A 27,303-nucleotide genomic window follows, 5' to 3' on the forward strand; every position below is an offset into this window, starting at 1 on the left:
CTTTGGCTGTCATTGCTGTCAGTAGCCCAGGTGAGCCTTTCCAGCAAAAGAGATATGATAATCATTAAAGGAAGAAGGTAAAGGCATGAACCTTACTGTGGCTCGCTTGCTTTCTTCCTTCCTTACTCTTTAATGTGAATAGAACTTGGAAAACTGTAGAGAGAAAATAATTACATAAACATTTTTAAAAATGTAAAGACATTACTCTACAGTTCCTTAGTCCTAAACCCTGAAATTGGATTCATTTTGGAATCCAAACATTTTTGAATTTTAAGAACTGAATTAGTGGCGTGTACTATATAATATGTGACATTCCCTAGAGAGATCTATAGCAGAACCCTATAATCAAATACATCAGTATTTCTGAATTGAGACATATTAACATGCGCTGTGAGTAGGATGAATGAGGACTATAATTATCCTCATTTCTTTAGGTCAGGTTTTACCTTCAAATAAGTTATGTAAACTTTGTTTTTCAGAACTTTTTGGATTTTAGAATTTTGGATGAAGGATTATGGAGTTTGTTTTAATGTTTCTTAGGATCTGTAGAACCTATTCATGTGAAGAAAAGAAGATACACTGTTCTTCTGTTATTGATCTTTATGAACTATGTGTGTTTCTGGTTGAAATGATGTATATACAGTAGAACCTCTACAGCTGAGCACCTCCCTATATTGACCACCTTAAGTTCACCTAATTTTCACAGGCAGACATACCACAGGTATGTGTCACTAACTGTAGGACGTGTAGTTCCTTATGTTTACCACCCCCAGATGTTGATCAGTTTGTTACAGTCTCTTGGATGATCAACTTACAGAGGGTCTGTTTTATATGAACACGTTTATACATTATACATATACATATGTATATATAGCTATGTACAAATTTAGGAAAAATATGTGTCTGTGTGTCTGTCACAGAGAGAGAGGGAGAATGGTGGAGGAAGGAGAGACAGAATGGTGGAGAAAAGGAGAGAGGAAGAGGTAGGGACAGGCATTTTTAACTGGATCCTTTAGCATTGTTTTATATTTGTGCTAGCTCAGGTTTGGTTACTAACATGGTGTGAAATAAAACCTTAATTGCCCTTTCACAGCTGCGTTAGCATATAAACTGATCACTAACAAATTCTCTTGATAGAGATAAAACCTAGAAATTCCAGGACTTTATAAAATCACAAACAATCAGAATATTCTGTGGGCCATATGGAATAATGGTAAGAATTTTCAAACGGTCATAACAAATAATACCTTAAACTACTGTTTTAGCAATCCTAAAGGAATGATAAATGTTTTCTTTAGCATATAGGCACCCAAAGAAGCCATTTCTCCTTGCCTATTTAATAATTCATAGACTGTGGTTCAAGATAGGAAATTAAGAATATCTGAGAATTGAATTAGCAATAGGAGTTTAGGTAAGCAGAAACTAATGATCCAAATTAGGAAAGGACTGGGGCATAGGGATTAACACTTTACCATTATGAAAAGTCTCATGAGATCTGAGGTGACCTCAAGAGGGTTGCACTTTTGTTTGTTAAGATCCTTTGTAAGACTGTGTTAAGATACTGCTAAAGTGCTCAGGCTGTAATACTGCTTACTTCCTAAGTACCAGTAAGTGTAGTGGACATTATCTTTTTACTCAATTATAGCAACTAAAAGGTCCTAAGTCAGTCAAAGGCAATGAACTCTTGGGTTGGAATGTACCTGTTTCTTTTAAAACATCAAAATATTCAATATTTCTTAAATTTAAGGTCCCAGATCTGTACAAACATTATTGCATGAGAAGATACATTTTTATTCCTTTCCAGTGTTTCTATAATGCCTCTTCTCGAACCCTGTGTTCTTTGCTGACAACAGCAAGTGTGTGTACTTTGTGAGGTCAGTAATTGCTGATTCTTTTTTTTTTTTAATTTGGCCGGGGCTGGGTTTGAACCTGCCACCTCCGGCATATGGGACCGGCGCCCTACCCACTGAGCCACAGGCGCCGCCCAGTAATTGCTGATTCTTGCAAGAAGAAAACTCTTAGGAAGGGAGCTTAGACATTGTGAAGAAGAAGCACAAAAGATGAGGCAATTGAATGAAGAATATTGCGGAGGATTATTAAAATTCTGAGTCAGAAGCCAGATTAATGTGACTTCCCTCAGGTCTACCAACCCTCCTATTTATATCATGGTTTGTTTTAACTGGTTAATTTATCCAGATGTGTAGATGGTAGCATGGCATTATCAAGTTCTCTTCTTTCTTTTTCATGCCAAAAAACTGAATAACTATGTTTGTAACCATAATTTTTGTCTTCATAAAAATATACTAATAAACATGCACCATGTCATTCTAGACTAAAGAATAGATACCATTTAGTGAAAAAAAGCTGGTCATTGTAGTATGTCTTTATTCTATGATATCTACTTGATAAAATCTTTTTTTTTTTTTTTGTAGAGACAGAGTCTCACTTTATGGCCCTTGAGTGCCGTGGCCTCACACAGCTCACAGCAACCTCCAACTCCTGGGCTTAAGCGATTCTCTTGCCTCAGCCTCCCGAGTAGCTGGGACTGCAGGCACCTGCCACAACGCCCGGCTATTTTTTTGGTTTGCAGTTTGGCCGGGGCCGGGTTTGAACCCGCCACCCTCGGTATATGGGGCCGGCGCCTTACCGACTGAGCCACAGGCGCCACCCAATAAAATCTTATTTTTAGTGATTGCTTTTAGGACAACAGAGCTTAAGAATTGTATCACAATTACCTGTTTAATTCTGAATAAATGAAGAGGTCAGTGACAAAAAAATTATTTACTGCAGTTTTTCTTAAGCGATAGAATTTTGAAATTGTATGTGGTAAAACCAGTAGGGTCAACTGTGAGGCTGAGGGAATTTCAGATATGTGGTTTTAATTTGTGTTAATTTAAACTATATATTTGGGGGAATGAACAGAAAGGGAACATGAACATTTTGAAATCATGCCCAACAGTTTTTGATCTTCTGTCAGTCATTTTGTGATGCTATAGATGACAGCATTTTGAAACTTGAAATCTGAAATGTTGTGTATTGGGTGATCTACATACTGTTGGGTTTTCTTAATGGCTTAAATCCTTTACCAAAATGGATTTAAAACACACACAGCATGAGAACAAGATTATATTTATTCTGTAGGAATTGGAAAACCAATTCTAAAAAGATGAAAGTATCATTTTGTTCAGCATTATAAATTGTCTTTATGTTCCAGCTTACATTTCCTTTTTTTTAATTTTGGTGTATATATTATCAGTGTTGATGAAAATCAACTGGATATGTTGACAGAACTGAAGGAAACATTAAGCTTGTGTTGCCAAATAAAATTTAAATGCTACTTTTAAAAATAAAACTTTACTCTTATTGGCTGTTATGTATGTTCTGTGTTTCCATAAGGAAATGTTGATTAAGTAGTTTCCATTTTGGTATTACAGTGTGTCCTGTTGTAAGTTGCTGACTGTGTAAAAATCTTTTAAGTCAAAAAAGCAGGTCAGACTAAACCCCTACTATTTATTATGGCAGAAACCAGAAATAGTAGTTTTATAATCTACTGAATTCTAGCATATCTGTTGAGTAAATTAGTTTAAAAGTTTTAACAGGAGACTTTTGAGTATAGAACTTAAGTAAGTTACTTTGTATATCTTCATACATAAAGAGTCTTTTTAACTTGACTTATTAAATACCTCTTCACAGGATTTTTTAAAGGAAGCCCTAGAATGAATGCCAAAATTGCTTCTGTTACTAGATCTATGAGATACGCTATTAACCTATAAAATATGCTAATTATAATTCTGACAAAGCTTGTTTATGTATAATACTTATTAGCAGGATAGACTTATTTTGGATGAAATAAAAAGTTGTTAGCAGTGTTTTCTGTTAAGTAATTCATCGTTGTATTTATTAAGGATATTTGACTTTTCTTGATAACAGAAAACAAATCTAGATTCATAGTATTAGTGTGCCTGATTAAGATAAGTTTTTGTGGACGAGGCCAATACTTGAATTTTAATGTCTACTTGGAAAATGCAATAACTGATTCAGTGAGATTAATTCTTTGCTTGCAAATGTTAGTAACAGGGTCTGAGGAGTGCGGTTTATGTCTTCTGAGTAAATGTTTAAGTTTCTCTCAATACCTGCTTCTGTCGTGAAGAGAAGAGGGAGAGGAGAATAACTCTTGTAGCTGCCATTTTTGTGCTAACTTAAAACCAGTCAGTGTTAAGTGGCTATGAATTATTATTTTGCATTAGTTTGGTACATGGCATGAACAATAATTTTGACTTCAAAACCATTTTTATATTTTAATGGGATTAAATTTAAATTGTTTACCAATTAGCATGGTACTACAAAAGGAACAGAAATGAGTGGCTCATGGAAAGAAAAGCTGTCATTTGTATTTTTATGTGTGGTATTCTAATTCAAATCTGTGATTTGGGGAAATTAAATGTGGATTTTAACTTTGTCCAGAGGTAAGACTTATGTGCATTTTCAAGATAATACCAGCAAATAAACTATAAAGACTGGTTTTTGTTTTAGAACACAGCCAAGGTGTGACTTTTCAAAAGCCTTCTAATCATTCATATTAAGTCTTTTATCGGGTTGAATTGGTCCTGTGATAGTGCATATCACCTATTAGTGTGCTGTCTTATGCTTATAAAGTTAAGGTACTTCAAAATAACAGCTAAAACATATAGGTAATAATTAAGAAAATTAAAATACTATTCATGAAAATAACCAAAACTATTTAATTATACCTTTGTTTTAGCATAATACCTGTCTTTTTAAAAATAGTAACATTTTATTTTCTGTCAGTGAAAATATATAGTCATATATTGCTTAATGACAGGGATACGTTCCAAGAACTGCATCCTTTGGCGGCTTCATCATTGTGCAGACATTGTGGAGTACTTGCACAAACCTAGATGGTATAGCTGGCTATATGAGATATATAGCCTACTGTTCCCAGGCTGCAAACCTGTACAGCAGATTATTGTACCGAACACTGTATGGTTGTATTTGTCTATCTAAACATAGAAAAAGTATAGGAAAAAACAGTTGTATGATTTTTAGGGGACTACCGTCATATATGCAGCCTGTCCTTGACCAAATCGCCACGACATAGTTTCATTTGAATTCCTTAGTGACTAACAAGAAATTATACTGTTTAATGTAAATTTCTATAGTTATAAAGAACATGTGGAATGTACACAGAATATATTTAGGGTTTTGGTCACAGTGTTTTGCAAGAAACATTGATGCTAACATGAGTATAGTAGGTAATATTTGAGTTGAACTTTAAATTGTATGAAGCATCTTATAGTGTGTCTGAACATTAATTCCAAAGAAGTGACCTTGAATGTTTAGATCAGCAAGTCTTACTTCACATACTCAAAATAAGAGGGCCTTCTCGTTTTTATGTGTGGTAAATGATGATATTTCAATTCTTAGCAATGTGCACGTAACGGCAAATACCAAGGTGTTACTGCCTGTATGTAAGTAGCCATTTAACTAAATTCAAGTCCGTGGTATTTTTGCTTTATATTTTCTTGTAAAAGCATAGTTTAGTCTGTTTAAACTATTGTCTGGTTATAACAATGATATCATTTTAGAAGATTTGGAAAGTATAGAAAAAATAAAGATGAAAACGTTTACCAAGAGACGGAACTTTTTATTGACATTTTGATGTTGATTCCCTTCTTTTTTTTTCCTGTGTGTATACATATCCTATTGCATGTTTATAACAGTATTTAAATTGGGACCATACTGCTTCTGTAATGGCATTAGATTTTAACATTAAAAGAAATTGGTTCTTCTAATCATATTTACATGCCTCCAGCTAGAATTTGTTGAGGAACATAGTTTTTACTTCAGAGAAGGGTTCTGCAAACTTTTTTCTGAAAGGGCCAGATAGTAAAATGTTTTAGGCTTTGTAGGCCAAGAGGCAAAATGAGGATATGATATAGGTTTTCATAACCGTTTAAACTGTAACCATTTTAAAAATGTAAAAATTCTCAACTTGTAGGACTTTAAAAAACCAGGCTTCTGGCTGGATTTTGCCCATGGCTGTGGTTTGCCAACCCCTGCTTTAGAAGATTATTTGCTTATATTTTATTTATATTTCCTTCTCTGTGTGTATGTGTCTTTCTGTCTAAATCTTTTTTTAACAATTCTTGACATTAGTACCTCAAAGGCACCAAGCAGCCTGTGTGTTAAAAACTCAAGGACCCAGATTGTAATTCTAGTCTTATTGCTGCAGGAATCAGTTTGCTGGCTCCTAGAGGAAGGGCTGACCTTGACTTAGTAAAATATGGTACTTTCTGTCTCTCCTGGAGAAGCACTAACTGAGCTTAGACATGAACTTAATTCAGCCTTTACAGGAAACAGGAAACTGTTATGTTTGGGTCTGATACTAGAAGATGAGGATACTGTGTAGGAGGTGTTAGACCTGCCTCAGAGGGTTTGTCCTTGAAATGTCAAGGTTGCTTTCCCAAATCTACTTTTCCTTGACTTGGCTGTATTTTAGTATCCATTTTTCTAACTTTAGAGATGTACTTAAACAATAAAGAGTTTATTATATTATATGTCAACATAAAGGAGTAAAGATTGAAAAGAGAAAAAGCTAAAAATAAATGTCTTAAAGTATATTTTCTTGTTTTAGGATAAAATTGTATCTTAAATTGTATTGAGGAAGGAAACACTGCTGTAATTTTGGTATTATAAGGATGCTGTTTATTTTTGAGGACAGTTTTTTTCTTTTTGGTAAATATTACAGTACTAATTTTCCACTTGTGTGCAAAGCTTTTTCTAGTTGACCCTTCATGGTGTGCATGTGTGTGTTACTCTGTATGATGTTTTCTGTGAAATAAAATGCATTTGGAGCAGCAGCAGTGGAGTATAATAAGATTTCATGCTGTTACTTCAAGCTGTATCCCTAATAACAGAATTCAAAATGTTTTGCCTCCTTTTCTGGGACAGATTTACAAATTTACAGACTTGTAGTTATTGGGCCAATAACATACTAAAGCTCTTTAATTCAAGGAAAGCTCTGTCTTAAGATGATTTTCCTTCATAGTGCTTGTATTTCACAGGAATATTTAGAGGGGCATGGTGCTTGTGTTTTTCTATGCCCTTCTACTCAGCTATTTAAAAATTTTGGAACCATAGGTTTGAGTGGTAAATTCTATTACATTTCACAGTTCGTGTTGCATGTAATGCTGGATGTACCTATTTTAATAAGAAACGAATAATAGTTAATTTCTGACTTGGGTAGATTTGCTGTTATCACTGCTCTAAATGTCTGCTGGCCTGCAGCTTCCTTTCTGCAGAACTTGGAGCCAAGGTGGTGTCTGTTTTGGTGGGCTAATGTGATCTTGGAGTATGCTTCTGAAATGCTGCCTAACCTGAAAATTTTTCGTTAACAGTGTAGGCCAAAACACCTAAATTAAAATTTTCTGGTAACTCTTCAGATTTATTGACTGATTTTCAGGTGTTTGCTTTTTGCTTTAATTTTCTAGGCCCCTCACATAGGATTAGGCATGGAACGAAAACTGGTATCTCTGACACACCGTCCCACTAAATTTTTTCCCCACTAATGGTGAAGGATTTGCACTGATCATTTATTCTTTCCTGATTCCTTTGCCTTTTTCTCTCTACTCTTTTTCACCAACCCTCCTCCCTTCCCCATCTAATAACTACTGTCCCATATTGGGCAAGATAAAATGGTTGACCAGATAGAAAGGTAAAGGAAAAAGCTGAATATTGAACTTGCATGGAAAGGGTTGAACTTGAGATCTTATGTTACCTTCCATATAATTCTAACTGCTACATTACACTGTCTTAACGTATTAAACTCTAACTTTTATTTGGTTGTCAATAGAGTATGGACCTATTCACATAAAATTTGGAGGAAAAGTGATCTCTTCATTATGCACTATGAAAAATACCTTTTTAGTCTGTGTGTATGAAGACAGGCTTAGTTCTCGAATGAAGATGGTCTAGAAAAGACATTTAGGGTTATTAATTTTTCTTGGCAAAGCATTTAGCATTTTAAAAAGAGATGACAACTACTAAAATTCCTATGAAATGCTCTTCTGTTAGAACTACAAAGTTAAATATCTGTAAATATATAATTATAGTGTCCTTTTTTACTTAGGGAAATATTTATCACTATTGATTAATACATTGTATAAATGTTCATTGCCGGGTGGTGCCTGTGGCTCAAAGGGGTAGGGCGCCAGCCCCATATGCTGGAGGTGGCGGGTTCAAACCCAGCCCCAGCCAAAAACTGCAAAATAAATAAATAAATAAATAAATGAATGTTCATTGCCGTTTAACAATCACAGAGTATAGAAAAAGTTGATTTAAAATAAGTTAACGAGGACTGAGCGTGATGGGTTACACTGGTACTCCTAGCACTGTGAGCTCTGGACCTGAGACCAGCCCCCGCCAGAGCAAGACCCGTCTCTACTAAAAATAGAAAAATTAGCAGATGGTGGCATGCCTGTAGTCCCAGCTGCTTGGGAGGCTAAGGCAGAGGGATTGATTGAGCTGAGAGTGTGAGTCTGCAGTGAACTATGATGATGGCACTGCACTCCAGCCTGGGTGACAGACAAACACTATTGTTATATGATTCCTTAGATTTTCTTAAAAATAGATCTTCTTGAATCTTAAGCCTTGCTTCTAAATCCAACCTCCCTAAGTTTTAGTTGCAATATTCTTTCTGCTTTTGTTTTGTTGTTGCTAAAACTAAATTTTAAAGCTTTTGTTTCTTAGGTAGTAGCCAGAATTTGAAAGAGAGTAAGGACCAGTCTTTTAAAATAAACATGCCCTTAATGATTTTAATTTGGTTCTGCCTCTGAAAGTAATGTAACATTTTATCAAATAGTGTTTCTTACCTAGTTACTTGTAAATGGATCACCTACATAAATACAGTCATGTGTCATACATTAAGCCATTGTGATGTCTTTAGAATGAGGAAGGAGAGGCCTTCTTTTCTGATAGTCCACTACAAAATATTGAATCTTTTGAAGTGATCATAAAAGCTCTTTAGCCAAAACACGATTGGATTTTGTTAATAGTGTTGTGGTGTCTTTCCATGTGAATTAGGGCTATTTAAGGAGAACTCACAAGACTGTTTTTTTATTTTAAATTATGTCTTTTGATAAGGATATTTAAGGAACTCACATATCAGTGAGAATTGATAAATAGTTAGAAGCTAGTTTCATTTCTAAGTATGATAGATTAAGCACACACGTTCTGTCTTTCCCACTGAACGTATCTATAAAACCGGGACAACATGGTTGGAACAGCTATTTGAGGAGCTGCAAAATAAATAGCACCAGAGAGATTGAAAATGAAGACTATAATTTAAAGTACTGTGGAGCTGGCTGTGAGTTTATCATTGTTTTTCTTCCAGTGTCCCCATACTTGAACTTAAAATGATCTAAAACCCAGAAATAGGTACAATCTGAAATTTAGAGTTCCAGAAGGAACCTGCTAGTTCTGGTTGATGGTGTTTCTTAGGAAAGTAACTCCTAAGTTTAGTGTGAAACTTTCAACTTTTTTTTACTTTTCTCCATTCTCTTATGCCCTTTTCCCAAGCAACTCTGTGGTAATAAAGACAGCAGAGGCTACAGCAGTAACCCATAGGCAAAGCTCTAAGGGATAGGAACGTCCTTCTGTAATTGAAAAATCCCATTGCTTTTTCCCCCCCTCTGAACTTGTATTGCTTGCTGTCAAAGCACATACAATATTAGAAATGTGACCAAACATGGTATGAAAGGACCCAGAATTTTGGGTGAAGAACTGAAAAAGGGTGCCACAGGGAATTGGAAGGATTCTAGATCACATTAGGGAGAAACTTGGAAAAGCAGTACCATAAAGTTGTTTATGAATTGCTGGGCTCATCTCTGAACTGCACACATAGGGAAATAATAGACTACCACCCGGAACTCAAACTGACCACTGAATGATACAAAGGTGGAACAGATTCAGACAGCACAGCATAAGGCTTTGAAAATTGGGCAAATTTTGGAACTGTAGCTACAGAAGAAGCCAGTTTAAAGCTTGTGGCCTGAGCCTAACCAAATTGATCATCTGTTAAAACAAAAATCTCGATTTAAACAAGAACTGGAATTTCATAACACTGTTTAAAATGCCTAGGTTACAACCCCAAATTATCTAGCATATGGAGAATGTGGAAGATGTCAACTCATATGGGAAGAGGTGATCAACTATACCATCATGTTACAGACATTGGGATTATCTGATAGATACTTTAAAGCACTGTATACAGATGTTCCAGCCAGCAATTGTGAACCCTTGAAATGAATGAAAAAGTCACAGCAGAGAAATAAAAGATATTAAAAAAGATATGGAAATGTTAGAACTGAAAAATACATTAAGTGCAAAAAAAAAAAAAACTTGTAAGATGGCGCAATAAGAGATTGTGATGACAGAGGAAAAGAATTATTGAACTTAAAGGTAAATTGTTAGAAAAATGTTTAATCTGGGCGGCGCCTGTGGCTCAGTGAGTAGGGTGCCGGCCCCATATGCCGAGAGTGGTGGGTTCAAACCCAGCCCTGGCCAAACTGCAACAAAAAAATAGCCGGGTGCCTGTGGTCCCAGCTGCTCAGGAGGCTGAGGCAAGAGAATCGCATAAGCCCAAGAGTTAGAGGTTGCTGTGAGCCGTGTGATGCCACGGCACTCTACCTGAGGGCTGTACAGTGAGACTCTGTCTCTACAAAAAAAAAAAAAAAAAAAATGTTTAATCTGAGCAACAGAGAAGAAAGAAATTTTAAAAATTGAACAGAGCCTCAGGGAACTATGGGGAAATAACAAAATAGTAGATATTTTGAGAAGTAATATGTGAGAAAATAGTTGAAGAAATAAGTGGTGGAAAACCTAACAAATTTAGTGAAAGACATAAAAATACAGATTCAGAGAAGCTGAAATGGAATGAACCCAAAGAAATCTGTTCTCAGGTATGTCATAATCTAAAAACAAAGAGAAACCTGAGAAAAATGACACAGTACCTTGGAGGAGCAGTGATTCTAATGACTGGAGGTAAGAAGAAAGGGAAACGCGCCCCCCCCCCCAAAAAAAAGTTTTTTGTTTTCTTTTTATTGTTGGGGATTCATTGAGGGTACAATAAGCCAGGTTATACTGATTGCAATTGTTAGGTAAAGTCCCTCTTGCAATCATGTCTTGCCCCCATAAAGTGTGACACACACCAAGGCCCCACCCCCCTCCCTCTTTCCCTCTTTCTGTTCCCCCCCATAACCATAATTGTCATTAATTGTCCTCATATCAAAATTGAGTACATAGGATTCATGCTTCTCCATTCTTGTGATGCTTTACTAAGAATAATGTCTTCCACGTCCATCCAGGTTAATACGAAGGATGTGAAGTCTCCATTTTTTTAATGGCTGAATAGTATTCCATGGTATACATATACCACAGCTTGTTAATCCATTCCTGGGTTGGTGGGTGTTTAGGCTGTTTCCACATTTTGGCGATTGTAAATTGAGCTGCAAGAAACAGTCTAGTACAAGTGTCCTTTTGATAAAAGGATTTCTTTCCTTCTGGGTAGATGCCCAGTAATGGGATTGCAGGATCAAATGGGAGGTCTAGCTTGAGTGCTTTGAGGTTTCTCCATACTTCCTTCCAGAAAGGTTGTACTAGTTTGCAGTCCCACCAGCAGTGTAAAAGTGTTCCCTTCTCTCCACATCCACGCCAGCATCTGCAGTTTTGAAATTTTGTGATGTGGGCCATTCTCACTGGGGTTAGATGATATCTCAGGGTTGTTTTGATTTGCATTTCTCTAATATATAGAGATGATGAACATTTTTTCATGTGTTTGTTAGCCATTCGTCTGTCGTCTTTAGAGAAAGTTCTATTCATGTCTCTTGCCCATTGATATAAGGGATTGTTGGCTTTTTTCATGTGGATTAATTTGAGTTCTCTATAGATCCTAGTTATCAAGCTTTTGTCTGATTGAAAATATGCAAATATCCTTTCCCATTGTGTAGGTTGTCTCTTTGCTTTGGTTATTGTGTCCTTAGCTGTACAGAAGCTTTTCAGTTTAATGAAGTCCCATTTGTTTATTTTTGTTGCTGTTGCAATTGCCATGGCAGTCTTCTTCATGAAGTCTTTCCCCAGGCCAATATCTTCCATTGTTTTTCCTATGCTTTCTTGGAGGATTTTTATTGTTTCATGCCTTAAATTTAAGTCCTTTATCCATCTCGAATCAATTTTTGTGAGTGGGGAAAGGTGTGGGTCCAGTTTCAGTCTTTTACATGTAGACATCCAGTTCTCCCAACACCATTTATTGAATAGGGAGTCTTTCCCCCAAGGTATGTTCTTGTTTGGTTTATCAAAGATTAGGTGGTTGTAAAATGTTAGTTTCATATCTTGGTTTTCAATTCGATTCCAAGTGTCTATGTCTCTGTTTTTGTGCCAGTACCATGCTGTCTTGAGCACTATGGCTTTGTAGTACAGACTAAAATCTGGTATGCTGATGCCCCCAGCTTTATTTTTATTACTAAGAACTGCCTTAGCTATACGGTGTTTTTTCCGGTTCCATACAAAATGCAGAATCATTTTTTCCAAATCTTGAAAGTACGATGTTGGTATTTTGATAGGAATGGCATTGAATAGGTAGATTGCTTTGGGAAGTATAGACATTTTAACAATGTTGGTTCTTCCCATCCATGAGCATGGTATGTTCTTCCATTTGTTAATATCCTGTGCTATTTCCTTTCTGAGGATTTCATAGTTTTCTTTATAGAGGTCCTTCACCTTCTTCGTTAGGTATATTCCTAGGTATTTCATTTTCTTTGAGACTATGGTGAAGGGAGTTGTGTCCTTAATTAGCTTCTCATCTTGACTGTTATTGGTGTACACAAAGGCTAAAAAAAAAAGTTTTAAAGTACTGAAAGAAGTGTTTAAAAACAACAACATTTCTTAGGAATGAAAGTCACATAAGGGTATTTTCAGATAAAGGAATACTAAGAATATTCATTGCTAGTAGATTTGATCTAGAAGAATTGCTAAAGGATATTCTTAAGGCAGAAGGGAAAATTATACTAAGAGGAAATGTGGACCTTAGGAATGAAAGAAGGTAAACAAAATGGTAAATATCTGGGTAAATATCATAGACTTTTTCTCCACATGAGTTCTTTAAAATGTATTTGACAATTGAGAGCAAATTTTATGACATTTTCTGTGGTGACTTTCAATGGATATGGCATCATATATGACATCTGTAGTTCACTTGAAGTGGTAAAATATTGATTCTAAATAGAATCTGAAAGGTTAAGTATGTACCTTATAATGCCTTGGGGCTATTATTTAGAAAATAGGCTTGGCGCCTGTAGCCCAGTGGTTAGAATGCACCGGGGTTGGTGGGTTCGAACCGGGCCCAGGGCTGCTTAACAACAATGACAACAACAGCAACAAAAATAGTTGGGCATTGTGGCAGGTGCCTGTAGTCCCAGCTACTTGGGAGGCTGAGACAAGAGAATTGCTTAAGCCCAAGAGTTGGAGGTTGCTGTGAACTATAATGCCATGCCCCTCTACTGAGGTGATATAGTGAGACTCTGTTTCAAAAAAAAACCAGAGAAACCTTCAGAGCAGAATCTCTGTTTAGTTCTCTGGAAGAGGATAGAGTTCTCTTCTTTAAAAATGGCAATGGTATCAGAATTCCTCAAGCGGGCCTGGTTTATTGAAAATGAAGAGCAGCAGTACATTAATACTGTGAAATCATCCAAAGGTGGTCCTGGGTTGGTGGTGAGCCCCTATCCTTCCTTCGATCCATCTGCAGATGTTGCTGCCATCCACCAAGCCCTGATGGTTAAAGGTGTAGATGAAGGGACCATCATTGGCATATTAACTAAGAGAACCAATGCTCAGCGTCAACAGGTATCTTCAAGAGAAGGGAAAGCCCCTGGATGAAGTACTGAAGAAGGCCCTTACAGGCCACCTGGAGGGAAGTTGCTTTAGCTCTGCTAAAAACCCCAGTGCAGTTCGATGCTGAACTCCATGCTGCCATGAAGGGCCTTGGAACTGATGAAGACACTCCGATTGAAATATTGACAGCAAGAAGTAACAAATCAGAGAAATTAACAGCATCTACAGAAATGAACTGAAAAGAGATCTGGCCAAAGATAAAACCTCAGACACACCTGGAGATTTCTGGAAGGCTTTGCTTTCTCTTGCTAAGGGTGACCGAAGTGAGGATTTTGGTGTGAATGAAGACTTGGCTGATACGGATGCCAGGGCCTTATATGAACAGGAAAAAAGAGAAAGGGGACAGATGCCAATGTGTTCATTACCCTTCTTACCACCAGGAGCTATCCCCATCTTTGCAGAGTGTTTCAGAAATATACCAAGTACAGTAAACATGACATGAACAAAGCTCTGGACCTGGAGATGAAAGCTGACTTTGAAAAATGCCTCACAGCCATTGTGAAGTGTGCTACCAGCAAACCAGCTTTCTTTGCGGAGAAACTTCATCATGCCATGAAGGGTGTTGGAACTCATCACAAGGAATTGATCAGGATTATAGTTTCCTGTTCTGACATTGACATGAACGATATCAAAGCATTCTATCAGAAGATCTATGGAGTCTCTCTTTGCCAAGCGATCATGGGTGAAACCAAGGGAGATGATGAAAAAATCTTGGTGTCTCTTTGTGGAGGAAACTAAACATTCCTTTCATGGTCTCAAGCATTATGATCAGAAGATATTTTAATTGCATCTTTTCTTTCTATAACATAGGCTTCATAAGAAAGTTTCTTCAGGAGGATTACAGTATAGCTACCTGATTTATGAAACATACAGCCTATAAATAATTTTTATATCACAACTCTGTATAACAGAGATAAGCTAGGGTTTTTTTTTTTTTTTGACATGTTTACCTTGAACCCAAAAACCCCATGCTCAAGTTGTTCTAGCAACATTACTCAGGGAAGATGTGTATGTAGAAGAAAATAAAACAATGTTAAAAGACACACACACACAAAACAAACAAAAAAAACCCCAAAAAACTTACAAAGAAATAGATTATCCTGAATAGTCCTTTTAACTATTAAAGAAGTTGAATTCATGGTTAACTTTCTCCCTAAAATGTTCAAACCCAAATGATTTCAATGGTCAAGGATGTCAAACATTTTAAATTAACATCCTTTCTTTACTATCTCTTCCAGAGAATAGAAGAGGAGAAACCATTTCCCAACTTCATAAAGTCAGAATTAACCTGATACCCAAAACAAAAGACAGTAAATAAAAAAGGAAAGAAGGAGGGAAGAAAACTATGGTCCATAATATCTCAGGAAAAGAGATGCAAAAATTTTCAGCAAAAATTAGCAAATTGGGGCAGTGTCTGTGGCTCAAAGGAGTAGGGCGCTGGCCCCCTATGCTGGAGTTGGCGGGTTTGGCCCAGCCTCGGCCAAAAACTGCAAAAACAAAAAAAAAAAGAATTAGCAAATTGAATACTTTACATACACACACAGACACAAAATACGCCATGATCAAAAATATCTGTAGCTAGCATCATATTTAATGGTGAGGGAATGAATGTTTTTATCCATGAATAAGAAAAGGCAAGGATGTCCACTCTTATTTCTCCCATTGATTATTTTACTGAAATCTTAGCGTAGATATGACAACAAAAAAGAAATGAAAGACATACAGATTGAAAAAGGAAGACTAATTTTTCCTTTGAGCAGACAACATGATTGTCTATGTAGAAAATCCTAAAGAATCTCCAAAAACATAGAACAAATAAGTGAGTTTAGCAAGGTCACAGGATATAAGATCAAAACACAAAAAAAATGAATCTTTTTTATAAACTAGCAATGTACAATAGGAAAATGAAATAATAAATGCTATTTACAGTAGCTCTGAAGGAATGAAATATTTAGGTATAAATATAATATACGTGTATACATGTACATAATCTATGTGCTGAAAACTACTTAACAGTGATGAAGGAAATTAATTAAGGCCTGAAGTATACTGTGTTCATACATTGAAAGACTTAAAATAGTAAAACTCAGTTCTTCCTAATTCGATTCATAGATTTGACACACTCCCTACCAAACTCCAGCGGTATATTTTATAGATACATGTAATCTGACTGTAAAATTTATACGGCCAGGGCTTAGCTTCTATTTCTTTATTTTAATCTTTCATTGCTGAAAATTTTCCTTAGTGCTTTAATTGGCAGGTATATAGCTTATTATACCTATATAATCATATTTTTCTCTAGAAATAAATTACCTTTTTTGTCTCTTAATGCTTTTAATTATATTTAATTGTATAGTAATACCACAAAATGTATTGACTTTTATAGTTTTCACAGTTTTGATTATCAATCTGTAACATTTCAATAAGCATTTTCACCAAAAAGGACATTGTCCTATGTAACCTCATCCCCCACTATCATAACAGAAAATTAACAGCAAATCCCTGTCATCAGTTTTACTTAACACCTAAATTGTCCCTATTTATTTGTTTAGGTATAGAGTCTCACTCTGTTGCACTGGGTAGAGTGCCATGGTGTCATAGCTCACAGTAACCTTAATCTCTTAGGCTCAAGAGATCCTCTTGCCTCAGCCTCCCCAGAAGTAACTCCCGAGTAGTAATTTCCCCAGCAAGGACTACAGGTGCCTGCCACAATACACAGCATGAATCTTTCTATAAAGAGAGAAACCAATCAACCTTGAATTTGTGTTTGAGATTATGAGTATGTTTAAGTTGAGGAGCACATTCCTTTCCCTAGTTCTTTGGTACAGTTTTCATTGTGCACATTCAGAAGTCAGTCCTAGAGCATAGGTAACCTGTCCTTAATAGCTCCAGAAGAGAAAAATTAGGAGTTGACATAACAGGTAAAGACATGATGGTGATGGTGTTTTGGAAGGGAGGGGCAGAAGTGGGAGTGGAGGGATGTAGTTCCCTCTTCCACATGCCCTAGGAGGAAACAAACACTTTTCCCCCTTCACTCTCCAGAAAACTGAGAACAAAAAGGAATATCGAAATATGCCTTCAGAGAAATAGCATTCTCTTTTTTTCTTCCTTGGTTAATGCGCTTAAAATCATATTCAGTCACAATTTAATGTTTAGATGATTTAACATATCAAGTCTATTAAAACAGAAATATAATCCACCTTATTCAGGTTTTATTTTCATAAACCTAAGATTTCTTTGTGTTAGAGACATCTACCTATGTTGATTGCCTATAATTAATTGCCTCCTTCATGTATTTTTTGACACCACACCAAGAACTTGAGTAGCAAAATACAGTTATCATTCAAGCATGTCATTTCTAGAGAGTCCTACGTAGATATATCCCATTCTGAAGTGACTTGAGAGACACTCCGGAAAGCTTTTTTTTCTTTGACTGACAAGTTGTCATTCAGAGAGGAAATTCAGTTTCCATTCAAGATGTCTCTATAAAGCTTCAAGTTTAAATAGATAAAATAAAGCAGACATGGTCTATAGAGCTCCTCAGGCTGTAGTACTTAGATCTAATCATGTAGCACTTTGTGGTGGATTCCACTGAATCCTTTATCATAGTCAAACTTGGAAAACCAACAAATAACACGAATTTTGCATTTACGTAAAGAGGATTGATTCTTTTAAAAAGAGTGAATTGAATTTTCTGGTGAGCTGGGAGTTTGCCATTTAAAAGTATTGTACTTCTTCCAGAGTGCACTACTTAGTTAACAGCAAATTTAGAAAATTCATTCTTCTACAAGAGGAATACAATGATTTCCTAAGGGCTTCTACATGAGAAAGCTAACCAACATTTATTCGTTTCTGAAAATCCCCACTTCATGTGGATTGAGGAAATCTGGAGGTGACGTGGCATAGAGTAATGGGTAACTGCAGTAGATTCTTGTTCAGGATATTTACGTTCTGTAATGTTGTCATGATCCCTGAATTAGTGAATACTGAACTACTGCTGCTGGGGGAAACACAAGGTTAGGTTCCTGCAAGTATCTGCTCACAATACTTTTGCTAACAGATCATATATAACTTGTTTTATGTGTTTCCATTTAAACACATCTTACTTAATGTACGTTATTGATTCATTACGTTGAACGCACAACAACACAGTAAATCATCTCTGAACAAAGCTTATCTAATGCACATATATTCTTCATAATGGACGTTGTAGCCTTCTTGCACCTAGGAGCACTAGATAGCGCTTAAAATGGTTTGGGGGCCATTTTAAGCAGCCGTATCACCAACAAAAACACAGACATGCAACAGGCATTTGATTTTAACTGGTAATGTGCATGTTTGCTAATTCAGTTTTTTTGCTACTCTGCATATCTCCACAAATGACTGCAAAGCCCAGCTGCTGTGCAAATAAATTTTACTAGGCTAATTTGTAAATACGGAATCTGTGAACAATGAGAATAATCTAATGGACCTTGAGTACCTGTGCAGACGGAAGAAGCAACTGGATAGTACTACTATTATTTCTCTTCTGTGCTTTCAGCTTCTTCCTTTCTCCTCCCTATGTGGTTGGTTTTATAAGCAAACTTAGAATCAAATAAGAACCTTTTCGTGAGGTTCCATTTGGTAAAAGCTTCCTGGCTTAGGCTTCTCGTGGTAATGCATCAGTTTTCCTTTCATTTTAAGGGATGCATGGACTGCTGACCTTCCTTGAAGAAAGTAGCTTTTGTTGTTAGTGATGTAATTTCTGTAAGGTTCGACTCTCACTTCCAGTTATGATAAATTAAACTTCACTTTTTTCATTTGAACAATTAATACAGTTAGCTTTTTTTGGTCCTCTCATAAGAATAATGATAATTAAAAATCCGTCTAACTAGCCTAAACATAGGACTCAAACATTTTTTAAAATTTCACATTGTGAGTTTATACTCGATTCTGTAACTTTTCAGGAAAATTTAGAAATTCATTCAGATCTTTATAGTATTGGCTACATTCTATTTTCTGTTTTTCACCCCTTCATTGAAAGCATTTTATGCTCATTACTTTGTGCCTAGGGTAGAGATACAAGCCAAGTAGTGTCTCTACTTTTTTTTTCTTTGAGTCAGGGTCTTTCTCTGTTGCCGGGGATAGAATACAATAGCATCATCATAGCTCACTGCAACCTCAAATGCCTGGGCTCAAGTGATCCTCCTGCCTTGGCCTACTGGATAGTAGGGACTACAGGTATGCACCACCATACCCAGCTAATTTTTCTGTTTTTTTTTTTTTTTTTTTTTTTTAAGAGACTGGGCCTCACTGTGTTGCTTAGGCTCCTCTTGAACTCCTGGCCTCATACAATCTTCCTACCTCACTCTCCCGTAGTTTTAGGACTACAGGCATGAGGCAACACCTCTGACCTGTCTACTACTGTGTTTTAAAGAAGTCTTTCCTTTTGAGACTTAGGATCAGTATATCATCGTTAGAAAAGTATTATTAGGGCGGTACCTGTTGCTCAGTGAGTAGGGCGCTGACCCCATATACTGAGGGTGGTGGGTTCAAACCCGGCCAAACTGCAACGACAAAAAAAGCCAGGGGTTGTGGCACGTGCCTGTGGTCCCAGCTACTGGGGAGGCTGAGGCAAGAGAATCGCCTAAGCCCAGGAGCTGGAGGTTGCTGTGAGCTGTGATGGCACAGCACTCTACCAAGGGCAATAAAGTGAGACTCTGTCTCTACAAAAAAAAAAGAAAAGTATTAGTACACTTCTCAGTATTTCTGGGTGTTCTTGAGTATTCTTTAAATAAGCAAAAATAAGTGTGGCAACACCAAAATTTATTGTGAGATTTTTGGAGAACACTTGATTAAACAAAGTTTAAAGTTTCCTTAGTGTAGGATGTTAATACTCACATACATTTCATTATCTTCCAGAGGAATGCTATCTAGTATTGCATATACTTTATAAACATTATACGTACATGTATTTCCTAGATTTATATGAACATGTTTTTTTTGGGTGGGGGTTGGGTTTTGTATTTTTGTTATTTTTTTTTTGAGAAGTAGCTTAAGGTATTATTGATCTATGTCATAAACTTGGGGAAATAACTTTGATAGTCTCCCTACAACTCCCTCCCACAGATGCACAGATGCACTCCCTCCCTCTTATTTCTGCTGTCATAATAAAAGAAAGTAAATCTATTTCTTCTTCTATGTAATAGCCATTTGAGTATTTTAAAGAAACTAGTAAGTCACTCTAATTTTTTTCTTTTCTGGGAGAAATGGCTTCTGCCCATCAGTGGATTCTCATGATAATTTGACTCCTAGATTTCTTTCCAAATTTGTTGTATTTTACTGGTCTTATTGGTGTCACCTTTATTACACCAGGAAGGATGTCTTTTTGTTGTTGTTGCCTGTCATGTCTATTATAATATCATGCCTGTACTATGTGCTCAGTTAATATTTAATAAATTGAAATGAACCCTTTTTTATTATCTCAATTCCATTATGTTATTGCCACAAAAAGTACCGAGAAACCAATGATATATTAGATGTTTGGAATTTCATGATGATATTAGGTAAAGTTTTTATTCTCACAAAATGCATTCATTTTGTGCCATAAATTATGGCTTTGCTAGTACTAGATTTGTTTTAAGATTGATATTATTTTAATATAGCTTTCCTTTTAAAAATGAGAAACAAAATGAGAGATGGCAATTAACAAGGAAGATAGGACATATTTGGCATTGTGTTTATTAGTTTTTTTTTAGAAAATACAGTAATTACTGCATAGTAGTGCTCTCATCATAATGTTAATGAAATGTTTAAAAGATTTTAGCTTTCCTTCAAAGTCTGTACATTGTTTCTACAAAGTATAGGTATTCATATCATATAATTATGTGAAACATTACCTCCTGAATTTTGTTTGAAAGAAAATTGGGATCTTAATGTACAGCTAAATAGTTTCCTGCAACAAACAGTAAATTATATGGGTCAAAATAAAGTTGTTTCATCATTTTCCAGCATTCAAACTTTTTCAGAAAGGTAAACATGAGTCATTATTTCCTGTCTTTCCTCACAATTATTTGTAGGAAGTCATTCCTAGCAAAGCTAATCTTGAGTTGGATCAAGAAAAAGATATCGTGTGTTCCATTTGATGTGAGTTACTGTTTTTCTTCCATATTCTCGTCATTTGAAAGAAATAATTAATAAAAAAGAATAAATGAGAGATTTGTTCAAGAGCATTTTCTAGAGTATGTACAACATTCTTCATTTTTTAGTAAGAGAAATGATGTACTAAGATCTTTTATTTTTAACTATTAATGTTGAACAAATCAATTTTCCTTTCTGACCCTAAGTTCTTTCTTTGTGAAAAGAGGAGGCAGTATTGGATTGTCCTTAATGTCCTTTCCAGTTTTGAAATTTTGTGGTTTTATGTGTAATGAAAACTGACTAATAAGTCCACGATGCTAACGGATTGAGAAATACTTTCTTAAAAATCAGGGAAAATGATATAACTGAAATAACACTCTTTTGGATGTATTTAATTTTGTTTTAATTTTTAAAAATTTGTTATCTATGGTAACTCTCACATTAACTATCTTTAATGAACAACTTTTTCTTCAGTCGTTCCTGATTAATGAAAGCTTATCTTTTAATTTTCTTAAATTCCTTAGGTGTCAGTTTTATTTCAAAGTCCTTCTTGGACATGGGTTTAAAAAAATTTTGAGATAAACAAAAATCAAGAAGTATAAAATCTATAAGGATAGAAACAAATGCCCTCTCAGCAACACTGACAAGCCAAGAAAGTTGACATTTGCATGGGTGAATCAGAAAGGACGCTGTCTTCTGTGTTTCTTGGAAGTGAAATAATGGACCATAAGATGGTCTATTTCAATATTTTCAAAGTAACCCACGTATATAAGTATTACTAAACCCAGGTCTCTACAGGTAGAGATTGTATAGGGAAGCAAAAGTTTTCATGACTAAGAGTATTCACTTGGTGAGCTATCTCTAAAATTATTTGCATTTAAACATAGCCCACAGCTAGAGTGTCTAATCATGTGTGTTGGGTCAAAATCTTTATTGGTTATTTGTTGGCAACAGTATGGGATAAACGGAGCATAAAGCCAGAATTGCAGGTTATTCAGAAATTGCAGTATTTCCTGATGCCCATGAACGGGCCATTGGAAAAACAGTTTCAATAACATGCTAAACTGTCTAGTGGAAGCTCTGACAGAGTCAGACTAGTTATTAATTATAAAGGAGAAATTCCCCAAGAGACTAAGGTGCTTCAGAAAATTTGGGGATATCAAAGAATTAAGAGGAAACTTTGTGTAAAAATTACCTTTGCTTAGAAATAGAAGAATCAACTCTGAATTGAAAGATGCTGTTATATATATACATGTATACATATATGTAGTTAACTTCTTCACTTTTGTTCAGTCTCCTCATAATTAGTACGTGGTTATAATAGTGACGTAGATTTTGTGAAATAAAATGGAATAAGCTCTTCTAAGAATAATTTTCGTTTTGAAATTAAAGTCCTAATTATACTTTCTTTTCACTACTTATACTATGAAAATTTGGTCCTGTTTTTACATAGATTCACTAGATGGCTTTTTTTTTTTTTTTTGTAGAGACAGAGTCTCACTGTACCGCCCTCGGGTAGAGTGCTGTGGCGTCACACGGCTCACAGCAACCTCTAACTCTTGGGCTTACGTGATTCTCTTGCCTCAGCCTCCCGAGCAGCTGGGACTACATCACTAGATGGCTTTTAAAAAATCTAGTACCAATTATCCTTGGAGAGTGAAAAAGCTATAGATTTATAGTTGAAGATAAAAATGTTGAAATTTTCTGATATATAGTACTATTTTTGATATCACCTTTAGAAAACATTGGATACTTTTGTGTGCTATAAGTATGTTAAATTGATATCTTGCCTTTGCTATTGAGGGGCAGAGAAAACAGAGGAAACACTGAAAAAAAATTAGGATTATAGACAGAGATTAAGTTCAGGTGGGACATGTCTTAATTTCTCAACTCAGATTTATTCTGTGTCATCTGAAGTCCAAGGTCCCAAAGGAGATACTCTTTTCATCCCTGGCTGGCGCACGTACTTTACCCAAGTTGAAGTTAAACATTTCCATAGAATTTTCCAAATGCCATTTGAAAATAAAATGAACCTGAGTGTCTGTGGGTAAAACTAATTTGGGGGTGATGAAATAAAATATTTGGACATTGTATTTGAGGGAAGATATAAGTAACCTGTTGGGAATATCATAGAGACTCAACAAGAGATGTTGAGTTTAGAGGTAGTGCTTGCTTTATCCAGTGTGGGTTTGTGTATTTGTATAACTGATTTTATTTTAGTTGTAAACATTTGCATGCACTAGTTGTTTAATTTAGCTGTCCCCTCAACTCCCTGTTTTTGAAACTCCTTAACAGTAAAACAAAGTAAGTTGAAAGTGTAAAATTTGGACTCACGTAGAGGACATGGAGAATCATTTGCTGATGGGGAAGCAGAAGTGAAGGTAATGGGAGGCAACACAGGTAGTAAACTACGAGATGTAAATACAAGGTATAAAACCTAAGTTTTAGTAAAAAAAACCCCAGAAGCTTCTTTAATAAATTTATCATAAAGCAAGATTTTAAAGTAAGTCCACCATAACACTGACGTGGCAGATAATAGGAGGAAGGAGAGAAATAGTAGAATCAGTTTATTTTCTTTTGTGGGAAGACAATTTTTCTTTCTTTTTTTCTTTTGTAGAGACAGAGTCTCACTTTATGGCCCTCGGTAGAGTGCCGTGGTGTCACATGGCTCACAGCAACCTCCAGTTCCTGGTCTTAGGTGATTCTCTTGCCTCAGCCTCCCGAGTAGGTGGGACGACAGGCACCCACCACAACGCCCGGCTATTTTTTTGTTATTGTTGCAGTTTGGCCGGGGCTGGGTTTGAACCCGCTACCCTCGGTATATGGGGCCGGCGCCCTACTCACTGAGCCACAGGCGCTGCCCCGGAAGAGAATTTTTCAACTCATAGATGGTTAGCACTGACCTCTTTAATAAGGGGTACTTATTTATGAAGTAAAGTCTTTTTCCTCTTCTTAAAGCAGAAATACTGCCTAATTTGCTGAGTATTTCAAAACAGCTCCAGAGTTGGAAATATCTAGGTATTGAAGTACATGAATCGTTTCTTAATTGAGTACTAGAAAAAGTTTGGATGCCTCTTGATTTAGGAGGATAGTTAACAACCATTCTTTTGTAGGGTAAGTTCTCAATTGTTCTTGATGCGGTATTCCTTGTGGAATTTCAGGTGGCCCCATTTTTATTTAAGTGTACTGCTGTGGGTCACAGAGCTGTACGGGTAGAGCCATGAGCTGGTGCTTTTTCAAGATGTTCGGAGTTGGAAAATGCCCAGATTCTTGTTAAGGTAAATAGGGAGGGCCTTTGAGTTTGTGCAACCTTCCTGCTAGACTCAGCTTGACACCATCAGTCTACACTCCGTATAAAATGGTTGATAAGAATTTTGTTCATCATGATAGTCATTTTAACTTTCTGAAATGATTGTTAAAGCAACATATAAACCAACTGTGTTTTAACCAAAGCATGCCCACTGTCACCCACCATCAACTGCATTTCCTCATTTCTTATGTTGGCAAAAACTAATTTTCAGTTCAGACATTTATAGAGCATGTGAAGGGTTTCTATCAATTTTTAAAGAATTTTAACATTTCAAGGACTTCTGAGGGAAGTGATTGCATTTTGAGAACCAACTAGGAAAAGGAACTTGGAAGTGTTCTCCTGAATTTCTTCATGTAATTAATTTGTGTTCTAACCTTACTGCTTGGAATGAGGTCTGTGTATGAAGTGCTTTTAATGATAGGATTTCTAAATTACTTCTAAAGGTTTGCATTCTGCTATTACATTTCAGGAAAGTATTTCTTCTTATGCAGGCATCTTAATAGGAAGAAGATGTTCCTGAATTTTAATTGGCTTAGGAAAAGTGTAATACTTAAATGAAGAATTTCTATTATGATTTGAAATTAAAATATGAAAGTCACAAAAACCATAAAACCATGAATAACCTGACATTTAATATGCTAAATTAATATGTTAAATTACTGTTATTTGGGTTTTGAAGGAAAAAAATTGTTATCTTAGCATAGAAAATAATGCTCATAGATATATACGCTGAGATCTTTAATGTGTTCTTACCTGTGTATTAATTTTTTTAAGGAAAATATTTTGGTTCACTTAAAACTATCAGCTAAATGTAGTGGTGGCTTTTTCATTCTACAGTATTTCTTCAGTCATTAGAATGTACAAGTAAAAACTGTAATAGGTACTTTAACTCTTCTATGGTTTACACTGTACAAGTGTGACTCGGGATTTGTTGCAGATTGGATTCCATGGGAAGCCTAAGATAGAGTTAGTGTGTGGGTGTTCAGTGTCTGTGCCATAGAGTTGTCATTTAGGTCCAGTGACATCCTTGATTAACCTTGCTATGAATGCAGGAGCAGTGTCTTTTCAGTGTTGTTCTGAGTTAAACAGATTTTTCAGGCCTTTATGTGAAAAAGATCTTCTTTGGATGTGGGCTGCCTTAGGAAAAGGCGTTATCTTCGGCAAAGCCGCTCAGGCACTCCAGCAGCTGGGGCAGTGAGTACTTCACTAACCAGAATTGGGTGGTACATCACAGTGTCCTCCACAGGAATATTCTCTTGAGTCTGGTTTGGTTTCTTTCCCTGTTTCTTGTTCATCCATGTGCCTCTGGGATAAGTTATATCACCTTTCTTCTCTGATTAAGGGTAAGAGGCTTGATTAAACTGTTTTAAAGATTTTTTAAAGAAATTCTTTAAAAATAAGTACTTTTAGGAAATACTTAGAGGTGTAAGATGTCACAGATTCTATGTGCGTGTGAAACTATAACATTAATGAGTAAAAATTAAAAAAATGTTTTTCTCTTTTGCATTTCTATACATATGATTTCCTCTTTGGTTGTCTTAAGACATTTAATCTGCCTCAGGTAGAGTGAGAGAGAATTGGGAGGGCGGAGATGATAACAATATTGATATTTGGGTTCAGACTTTTCATGTATTTATGAAATAGTTATTGAGTGTCTACTGTATCCCAGGCAGTGTTATATAGACTCTGAAGAAAATAGAATTTTGCAGCCAAAAAAATGGGCTTGACAATCAGGCATTGCCAACAATTGAACCATTTCTATAGTCCTATGGCTTATCAAGAACCAAGCTTGAAATAATGAAGTTATAGGTTTCCTCCATAATGTAGATAAGACTTCAGACTTTTTTGTAATCTGATAAAACTACTTGTGTATTTCTAAGTTGACATCTGAACTTTCAAATGATAAGTTTAATAATTGCAGAGAATATAATTTGGGTGTTTAGTGTATTGACATTTAAAAATGAAGTGGTTGCTTTGCTTTTTAAAAAATGTATCCAGTGGAGTCTAAATGCCTTAGCAATTTGGTACTTGTCATTACTCCTTTAATAATATGTCTAGGTGTAAGATGCTTATTTTGTAAACACTCAGTATTTCTGATGCAGAAGACACCACTATGTTTCATAATTGTGATTTCCATCAGAAGTTGTTGCTGTTGTGTTGCAGTGATGGAGGTCATGTTGCACGGGACTACCCTGGACCTGTGACTCCTTCTCGGACCTGTTAGTATTATCTATCTGCTGTTGACACTTTTTCAGGTTACAGTGTCATTGCACTAGTCCAGTCAGCCAACTTCACCACACTATTGTGAACCTTGAAACTAATCTGTGTCATGTGTTCAGCCTGTGGGACCGTTTGCATCCTGATTTGGGTATGCCTTTGATTCCAAAAGCATTCAACAATTAGCTATTTGTTACATTCTTCTACCATCAGTGGGAATCTAGTATTGTTGAATGTTGGAATGGTCACAAAATTGTTAAAAAATTTTTTTTAACCTTCTCTCATTTCCTCTTGGTCCTTGAATGTGATTCCCCCCAAAAGGGATCACCCCTTGGCTGTGTTATTGAATTCACAAGGGGTTTCATCTTAGATGTAGTTGCTTCCCGCACAGAGGTTCAATTATTGAGACAATGAGGATTGCTGAGGAAGAAATCTGTTGGGAGAATGGGAGAAATAGTCTCAAATTTGTATCCTCGAACAACAGAGATAATGGGCTATTTTTAAGGAGACATACTTTGAGACAGGTCATATGCATTGGGGCAAGTCACACACATTGGGGCAGATTGTAGGGGATAATATTCTGGTGACTTCACAATCTCCATTCCTTTGTCTTATAAAAATTCTACCATTTCTGGGAAATAACTCAAAAAGTTCAAGTAGCCAATTAATGGAGAAGAATATAAAAATATACA

At 35.9% G+C, this 27,303-nt stretch overlaps 1 protein-coding gene and 1 pseudogene across 5 annotated transcripts in view; both read left to right on the forward strand.

The window, feature by feature from the left end:
• Window positions 1-27,303, forward strand: part of TCF12 (transcription factor 12) — a 410,397-nt gene that overhangs the window by 74,149 nt on the left and 308,945 nt on the right. The window lies entirely within an intron of this gene.
• LOC128587224 (annexin A1-like) lies at window positions 13,644-14,771 on the forward strand (annotated as a pseudogene).

The sequence above is a fragment of the Nycticebus coucang genome, chromosome 6, assembly GCF_027406575.1.
Source record: "Nycticebus coucang isolate mNycCou1 chromosome 6, mNycCou1.pri, whole genome shotgun sequence".
Taxonomy (NCBI): domain Eukaryota; kingdom Metazoa; phylum Chordata; class Mammalia; order Primates; family Lorisidae; genus Nycticebus; species Nycticebus coucang.